The sequence below is a fragment of the Vombatus ursinus genome, unplaced genomic scaffold, assembly GCF_900497805.2.
Source record: "Vombatus ursinus unplaced genomic scaffold, bare-nosed wombat genome assembly UNPS02006132.1, whole genome shotgun sequence".
Classification (NCBI taxonomy): domain Eukaryota; kingdom Metazoa; phylum Chordata; class Mammalia; order Diprotodontia; family Vombatidae; genus Vombatus; species Vombatus ursinus.
In genome coordinates this window covers 1-9,356 of record NW_020945910.1, presented here as the reverse complement: position 1 = coordinate 9,356, position 9,356 = coordinate 1, and the positions used below count along the sequence as shown (strand labels likewise).

General features: G+C 42.8%; 1 long non-coding RNA gene across 1 annotated transcript; it reads right to left on the bottom strand.

Moving 5' to 3' along the window:
- Positions 1-389: 389 nt before the first annotated feature.
- Positions 390-2,406, bottom strand: LOC114032950. The gene is made up of 3 exons (XR_003567906.1): positions 2,119-2,406; positions 842-1,019; positions 390-451 (listed from the first exon to the last, which is right to left on the bottom strand). It is a non-coding gene; the product is annotated as an uncharacterized LOC114032950 (long non-coding RNA).
- Between the last annotated feature and the right edge of the window lie 6,950 nt (positions 2,407-9,356).

Below are 9,356 nucleotides of genomic sequence, written 5' to 3'. Positions count from 1 at the left end.
TGTGTGTGTGTGTGTGTGTGTGTGTGTGTGTGTGTGTGTGTGTGTGTACGATACCAGGCAGCCATTAAGAAAGCAAAAATATAATCCCTTGGTAATAGAGACTAGTGAGTGAAGTGGTCACCCTTGTTAGACAGCTATAATGAGGGAGAACTTAAAAACAAACAGGGGAGGGCAGCATGGGGGGGAGCAGTGCTCAATATATCAAGGACCCAATGAATCAGTTTAAAACATGGAAAAGAGCAGGGTAGTGTTGTTACCACTGCATTCAATTTCATGCCTATTTTTGTACAGAAATGATCCCTAAAGCAGGCACTGCCAGTTTCATAGACCATCTTCTATGTCTATGGAAATGACTGGATTGCTGATGTTGGCCAAGTCTGTGGATAGACTGCACTCACCTGGGCTGGGGCTCGGCTGCTCCCAGGAGCCATTCTCTCTCAATCCAGGCTCCCTGTGTAGGTAGCAAAGTAACCAAAGTGACTCCATTTTGTAAAGTCCCTTCATCTTATCCCTGGACCTTATCTACCCCAGGCATCTGCTTCCCCCACCCTTTATGGCCCCACCAATAGAGCAGCAGCCAACACTCTCACTAACCGATGTCCCAAGTAATCATGGGATGTTCTAATTCTATGCCTTTCTGATGACCATGAGACAGCCTGGAGCCACCTGGAAAGTCCTTTCCTTCTTTCCTTCTGCACAGAAAGCCCATCTGCCCCACCTGTAATCTTAATGCTAGGCTGACTGCCTTGGTGCTCATACTCTGGGCGTTTGCTGTTTGTTGGGCCTCGTAATAAAACTTCTAACTTCCCTCCAGCTTTAGTGTCTGGATTTGACCCAATACCTTCTTGGGGTAGGTTTTGTTCCTCTGCAGACTGAGCTGGGGAGGGAGACGGATCCCAGAGAAGAGCTCTTTCTCCTCTCTTCATAGGCAGGAGGCTGCCCAACTGGAATTTACAGAGGGCAAGGTCCCATAGGAGTTAGGAAGACCCAGGCCTTGCCCTCAGGGAAAGGACTCCAACCTGTAGAGGGAGGGAAGCAGCAGAGAGGGTCAGGGTAGGAAATGAAGCCAATCTCAAAAGGAAAACTACTTCCCTCCTCTTACTTCTCTTCTGTACCCCTCTTTTCCCCCATCCTCCTACAGAGCCCTCAGAGGAAGATGAAGCTTGGGATCCCAGACAGGATGAGACCAGTCAGAGTCTCAATGACCCCTGAGACAGAGCTCTCCCTGGAACTGATCCTCTGCTCTCCCTGCATCCCCTCTCCTTAATTAACACACATTATTTAAACAATAGACTGACTGCTAGATCTAGCAGGGAGGGAGGTTAGGGAAGGCTGAGGAAGGGGAGGGCTCTGGAATGGAGCAGCCAAGGAAAGCCTGAGACTGGGAGACAAAACCCAGGCTGGGATTCAGCAGCCTGTGTGGGACCCGAGAGCTCTTAAAGATGTGGGGCTGGGGGAGCAGGAGGCCTGGGGCAGGGGAGCAGGGGTGGGATCTGGGAGGCAGGACAGTCTAACCCTGACCCTAAATGCCTCCGACTTTAACCCTAAATGCTCATGACAGGGAGGTCAGGGACACTTGATTGGAAGAAGTGTTCCAAATGGACATTAAGCTTGGGCAGGTAAGGATGACTGTGTCCTGAGGTCTAGCTAGGATCTGGGGAGGATGCCTAGGACCCTCTGGTACAGCTTAGGCTTGGAATCCCTCCAGGGAGCCAAATGGCTGGGATCTGATAGGGAACCAGCCCAAGAGGCAAGATTCAGACAAGGGGGAATCAGGAAAGAGCTTTGGTTCCTGCCTCCAAGGTGGGGCTTGAGGCAGGAGGTAGGACTTGTGGATACTTACAGGGACTGGGAGTGAAGGCAGGATTCTTATGGGAAAAATCTGAAATTTGGGAAAGTGTGACCCAATGAGAAATCTTGGGCGGGGGGGTGGGGGGGGGAAGGTCAGCCAGGATGTTTAGGAAGTGATTGGGAGTCTGGAAAAGTTTTAGGGGCAGGGAGCTGGTCCGGTAGCCAGGCCTGGGAGGCATGCTTCTGGCAGACCTGGGGAATGAGACCCAATGGCAAGGACAGCAAATAAAGGTCAGGATGTAAGTGGGAACACTGGCTCAGACCTACCTGGGATCTGCATGCACAGAGTGGGCTTCTGGAAGGCAGAGCGATCTTAGGTCCCAGGGAAGGCAGAGAGAACTCAGGTCAAAAGGAAAAAGGAGAGTATCTGAGCTCCAGGGAAGGCAGAGCAGTCTCAGCTCAAAGACTTCCTGTTTCCCACCAGCCCACTCTGATCCTACTAGTCCCAAGGACACCACCCGGTCCAACCCTTGAGGCCCCCAGGATGGCTGAGCCCTTTCCTCCAATCACACCCAGGGCCAGAACTCAAGGACCCTGACTGCCTCTCCTTCCCAAGCCCACTCCTCCATCACGTGGAAAGCCTTCTCCAATGCAATGATCCCCTCTTCCCCCAAACTCCTCCCAGCCTCCAAACTCCACCCCAGTGCTCCAGCTCCACCTGGGCCACCACCCACCAGGCTGGTCATCTCTGAGAGCTCCTCCCCCCCAGTGCCTCCCCCACCTCCCTCCCTCCCAGACTCACCCCCTCCTCCTTCTGAGCAGAAACACTGCCTTGATCCAACTGCAGCCCCAGACTAAGTGAAAGTGATGGACTCTACACTTTGAGGAGCTGGTAGCAAATGGCTCTCAGGAAAATTAGGATCTATATACCATTTGCAACTGTAAATCCAGATTGGATCAGACTGAGTTTCTCCCAGTGAGAAATCCAGTTCTCCCTTTGTAATTGTGATGTTTGACCCTCTGCAAAAATATCAGACCTTAAGGGTAAATACACTTAAAATTCAGCATTGAGGCAATGTGATGAGGAACTGTAAGAATAAGAATTGAAGGTAATTGGGTCAGAATTACTCAATTCTACTCTGAATGCAGTCTAGAGTGTCAAATTGAGAGTTGAATGAAGTGAATTTTTTATGTAAGATAATTCACAAATGAACTGAATTGATGTCATTTAGCAATTTTTCATGTTTTAAATCTATAACATTGTTTATGTTATTATGCTTCTGATTTTTCTCCTGTTGGAATGTTTGGGAAACCATTGCATAAAATGCTGTAATTTGAAAAATAATTTCTAGAGGGTGATACAATTGTATTCTTGGAAATTTATCTCCTCAGCAATTTGAAACTATGCCCAAAGGGCTATAAAATTGTTCATACCCCTTGATCCCGCAATACCACTACTAGGTCTGTATCCCAAAGAGATCATAAAAATGGAGAAAAGACCCACATGTACAAAAATATTCATAACTGCTCTTCTTGTGGTGGTAAAGAATTGGAAATTTAGGGGATACCCATCAGTTGGGGAATGGCTGAACAAGTTGTGTGTTAGAAACACGCTTGACACCTAAAATTTAGTATCAAGAAAGTTTATCACAGAGAAAGTCCAGAGGATTAGACCTTTCTGGCCAGAAGCAGGCTCCACCCCTCTTAGGGAGGGATAGGCCCTGAGCACAAGGGCAAGCATGCTTTTATACATTCAAATTTGGCGTGAAACCTCCCAGGCCCGGATTGGTCCATTCCTTCCCGGGTTACACCCCTCCTTACATATTTCCCCTTGATATGCTCAAGTATGTTCCCCCTCCCGAGGTCATACATCCCATGACTCGTTAATGAGGCTCTCATTTTATTCGGGGTGTGGCAGATAATAGTAATGAAGTTCATTAAGCAGGCGCACTAACATTTTTCAGGTGTCCTCAGGTTGACCCTAACTGGTCTGAGCTGGCTCGACCCTTATCTTGAATTTGGAGTCTTTTTAGAGCCATCAACTTACTTCTTATTGCTTGAGCCCTCACCCACCTACAGTGTACTGCTTCCTGGAATAGTTCTTTGAATCTCTGTATTATTCTCCTTCTCTATGGAAATATGACTCTCACAATTTCCTCCTCTTTTTCTCAATAAGAATTATATTTCCACACTTTTTGTTCTTTCCTCAAAGCGTTTTACCATTAGTTTGAATTCTTCATCAGAGGGGGAGGAATGGTCATTAACTGGCTCAATCATCATCCTAACTCCTGTTACCTGAATTCCCAGAACCGGTGCCACTGAGGTACTTTTCAATGGAATTTTGGGGACTTAATATGGGAGAAGGAAGGGAAGAGTTGACTGACTCACTGACAAAGTAAAAAGGGGCCAGTTCCCTTATTAAGTGCAGATACAGAGACCCAAAAGGAACCATAAATTGTCCATTTAAAGCTTCAGAAGTCTCTTCTCATACAGCTGACACTCTGGACATCATCTGGTGAAGTCTTCTTTTTTGTCTAAGTGCTGTTCAAACAGTGTCCAGCAGACTCTCCTCCTGCAGAGATCCTCCTTCTTGTGTCCACTCTCCTACAAGATTGATCTCAACACTATTTTAAATTACCTTGCTAATAACCAAGGCAAATAATGAAAATCAACTCAACCCCTATGTCTTCACCATTACAAGATCAAAATGGAAACTTTGTCCAATTGTCATGTTTCAAAAAACTCAAATTAAAAAAAATTAGAACCTAGCCTTACACTCTGCATTACTTCGAGTTTTATACCTTGCATTAGTTGACTATTCATTCCTATTTATATTCCCCATCAGGAAGATGAGATTCCATTAAGGAATTAGTAACAGACTCCAATCCATAGTAGTTAATTTAAAACCACTGCATATCAAATAACAAAACACTCCCAACTTCTAGTCATGTACAAATAAAAAATCCTTAATTAAAATAGATGCTTTTTTCAAGGCATTTACAAGATAAGCCATAAGTTATTCCTCTTTAACATTAATTGTAACAAACTGAGACAACTTTAACATTAACTAAGTATTAACTAAGTCACAGAATAATATCCTAGTTCCACAGTGTCCTGGTCTAATTATCCCCTAATGATAGGGGATGGGTCCAAGCCGAGACCCTCACCCCTTTCCCCAGAAAGAATCTGGCTCCCATCAGTCCATGGGCCCCAACTCCGCATCTTCCTTTGAAAGCCCTAGCCCCACCCCTGGTCACCCAAAGTTTCTTCAGTGTATGCAAGATCCACCCTGGCTCCGATTCAAACGCTGAGACTTTCTCATGCCTGCTTGTCCTTATGGGAGTCACCTGGCCTATATGGTTTATCTGCAACAAACTTTCCCCCTGACTGAAAGACCTGGGCTGAACTCCTTCTGGAGGAACCCTTGTGCTGTGACCTTGGAGTTCCAGTGCCTCCAAACCTCCAGACCTCATCATAACCATTATGAGAAATTAAAGGATCCTGACTTATACAGGAATATACTAGTAACAGATGTCAAGACTGAATACTACTCTGAAATTCCAGGCCAAATAACTCAAACTTATACCTGCATCTTACTATAATAACCTCAGATGTTCCCGCATCAACCTATTGTTTAATAGATTCGATATTTATGCTGACAAACTTATGATTGGAGGAATTTGCCATGAAAGAACATAACTAAAGTAAGGGAACAATGCTTCCCTAGAAGGGAAGTCCTAGTTCATGTCAACTCCAGGCAGAAGTTACATATATATGACCAACTGCATTGAGCCAGGTTTAAAGTCTGCCAGGTGTCATAGTGGGTAAATTGAGTCAGGAGAATCCTACCTCAACCAATGCAGAAAAGTCATTCTCCCGACCTTCCCATTGATGCGGTCTAGAGATTAGGGGTTCTGGCACCCCAAAATCACGATACCTGGGTCCTGCCTGAAAGAATTTGACCCAAGCCTTCTTGCAGCCAAAAACAAGGTTTATTGAAGATTCGCCATATTAGCCAGACTCTTAAGGAGTCTGAGCATCTATGGGCTATTGGCTAGATTGTGAAAATCTGAGCATCTAAATGGAGACAAGATGGACCTTATATACAGAAAGACTGTGGGAGAGTGGCCAAGTAGTCCATGAGGTAATAGAATTCCCAAGGGTGGGAAATGGAGCCTAGGTGGGACCAAGGGTGGGAAGTGGTCTGGGGCCATAGGGAGGCACCAGTTGATGGGACTATAGCCTCAGGGGAACGCCAGAGATTTGGCCATGTGGGAAAGTCCAGGGTTTTTCCTTTCTGGGGCTCAGATTCCAACCCCATCACCATGAGAACACCTTCTTGCAGCTCATAGATGCAGCTCACAAACCTCTTTGCAAGTTGCTGACGTCATGGGTTAGTAGCTCAATCAGTTCCTTGTTAACCATCCCTGGAGTTAAACTCAGAGCAACAGTTCGTTAACAGTTTCCAAGGTCTTCGATAGCAAATTCCCCTCAACAGAGCTTCAGGTGTGACTATAATTTCACATTAATTAGGGAACATCTCCAAAGTGAGCTCTAAGTAGTTTGCATAACTTCCTACACGTATTGTGGTTCCTAATAACATCCTGAGTAAAATCAAATTTCGTGAACATAAGAATGCTCTTGATCAGCTTTAGCTGTCGACACAGGAAGGGGCATTCTTAGCTCACTCAGGAAGAAAGATCAGTTCAGGTTTTTGGCCCTTATTGGGGCTCAATTGATCTTAAATGATTATCACCATAAAGTTCCTAGTTACTTAATTTCTTTAGTCCAGAGGTGTCTGCAGTGGGCCACTTAATCAGTAAGAGTTCCATCTCACAAAACTCCTGCACAGGATTGATAAGAATTGAGATTCTACAAATCTCTTTCTTTGCATAATTACATAGTTTCTTTACACACAAAAATACTTCTACCAGTACTTCACTTAAACAGTAACTCCAAATAGCTTAGTTAACAATTTTAAACTTCACAAGTGAGAGTCAAATAATCCCAGCTAAAACTTTCCCTTTAAACATAGACAAAACTTTGAAGTTCTCATTTCTTAAATTACAGTACTTAAAAGGAAATGTTACAAAATGGGTTCATATAGAATACCCCAACAGCCCCACTCATTCCTTTTTCTCTTTTCTCTGAAGGCACAATTCTTAATCTAACATTCCAGATCATAAAATAAATTGCCCTTCCAATCAACATAACTAACACAATTGCTTACCAGGTTACGTATGTAAGAAAATTCAGAACTATGTAAGCAGTATATTAAAAACTTGAAACAGACCCAATAAAAATCTTTCTTTCTTTCTGGACCCCTTCACTAGGTCCAACAGCCTGCAGGGTCCACTCCCACCCCTATAGACTGGCTCTTTTTTTTTTCTTAATTATCTAAGCAAGCCCACCATTGTCTTTTTACTGGTCTGATAGCCTTGGGCCACATACAGATTTTAGCTCAATGACACTCCAAATCAGGCTTGCCAGTCCCTGCCTTAAGAGCCTAGCCCTTATGGCCCACCCTCAACAAACCCAGTCTTTAGCCTAAAGAAGGCCTGGGTTAAAAAAATTTTTTTTTGTAATTTTCTAATTGAGGCCCTGATATATGAGAATATTCCATTACTTCCAAATCAATACACATCAATAAGTTTTTCACAATAACATATATTTATACCACAGGGCATACATTATAGAATTATTTCCACAATTACAATAAACTTTGAAACAACCCATTATCAATTTACTTGAATGCACTCCTAAATCACTTTGCACAGAGAATCATTCATCTCATCATTAATATGTTGAGACTATAACTTTAAACCACCATATTTTTATAATAGTCAAGATTTTAAATGAAAATCTGCTTTCAGTCTTAGAACCAAAAATACCTCACTAGGTATTTAACAGTTTCAAATTATCTCATCTTGTCACTAAAGATAAAGAGACATCTCCACTCTTTATCACTAAAGACCGATTCCAGGTCAAGAGTTACTTTAACACCATTTCTACCTCACAATGGTCCCTCAGATTTTACAATCTAAGAATTTTAGAAGTACAATACAATTTAGAAATACAGTAATAACTTAAACAATAAACTTCAGATAACATCAATTGCATTTCCATGTTATCACATACAGAAATTATCACTCTCACTCTTAGCCCTTTTTTTTTTTTCTTTTGGTGAGGCAATCAGGGTCAAGTGACTTGCCCAAGGTCACACAGCTAGTATGTGTCAAGTGTTTGGTCTGAGGCCAGATTTGAACTCAGGTCCTCCTGACTTCAGGGCCAGTGCTTTATCCACTGTGCCACCTAGCTGCCCCTTAACTCTTAGCACTTTTAACAATTACATCAAATCATAAATAATCCTACTTCTAACCTATGCCATAAGCATTCAATCATCATTCATTTTTTTCCATAATAACCATTTTTATAGAACAGTAAACTTACATCCAATCAGATCCTAATTTATAATCACTAATGATGAACATTTAAAATATTTTTGTTTTAAATCCAATGCTCTTGGCCCTTTAAAAGGAAATATTCTCTACAAATTTATATATTCCCTTAAAAAGACACATGTAAATAATTCCTGCTCTAAACAGTTATCTCCCTTTTTCTTTTCCTACTTCCTTAAGGAGCAAAGAAAAAGTCCCCCATCATTTTTTTTATATTTTTAATGGTAATTTTTTATTTATTTTTTTTGTTTTCAACATTTAATTCCACAAGATTTTGAGTTCCAAATTTTCACCCCATCTTGCCCCTCCCCCACCCCAAGATGGCATGCATTCTGAATACCCCTTCCCCTAGTCTGCCTTCCTTTCTATCTCTCCCCCCCATCCCCTTCCCCTTCAATTTTCCTATAGGGCAGGATGGATTTCTGTACCCCATTTCCTGTATTTCTTATTTCCCAGTTGCATGTGAAAACGGTTTTTTTTAAAATATGTGTTTTTAAAACTTTAGGTTCCAAATTTTCTCCCTTCCTCCCTCCCCACCCACCCTCATTGATAAGGCAAGCAAGTAAACATAGGTTATATATATGCAATTATGCAAAACACTTCCATAGTAGACATGCTGTGAAAAACTATTTCCCTTAATCCTATCCCGCCCCCCCATTTATTTTATTCTTTCTTTCGACCCTGACCCTCCTCAGAAGTACTTGCTTCTGATTACCCCCTTTCCCAATCTGCCCTCCTCTCTATCATCTCCCTACTCCCTTGCCCCCTTGCCCTCCCCCTCCCATTTTCCTGTAGGGTAAGACAGATTTCCATATCCAATTGAGTGTGTATGTTATTCCCTCCTTAAGTCAAATTCTATGAGAATAAGATTCACTCATTCCCTCTCACTTTCCCCCGTTTCCCCTCCACTGTAAGAGCCTTTTCTTTTCTGGTTTTTTTTTTGGGAGATAATTTACCCCATTCTACCTCTCCCTATCTCCTTCTCCTAGTATAATCCTCTCTCACCCCTTAATTTTATTCTCTAGATATGACCCCTTCATTTTCAATGCACCCTGTGCCCTCTATCTATCTATCTATCTATCTATCTATCTATCTATCTATCTATCT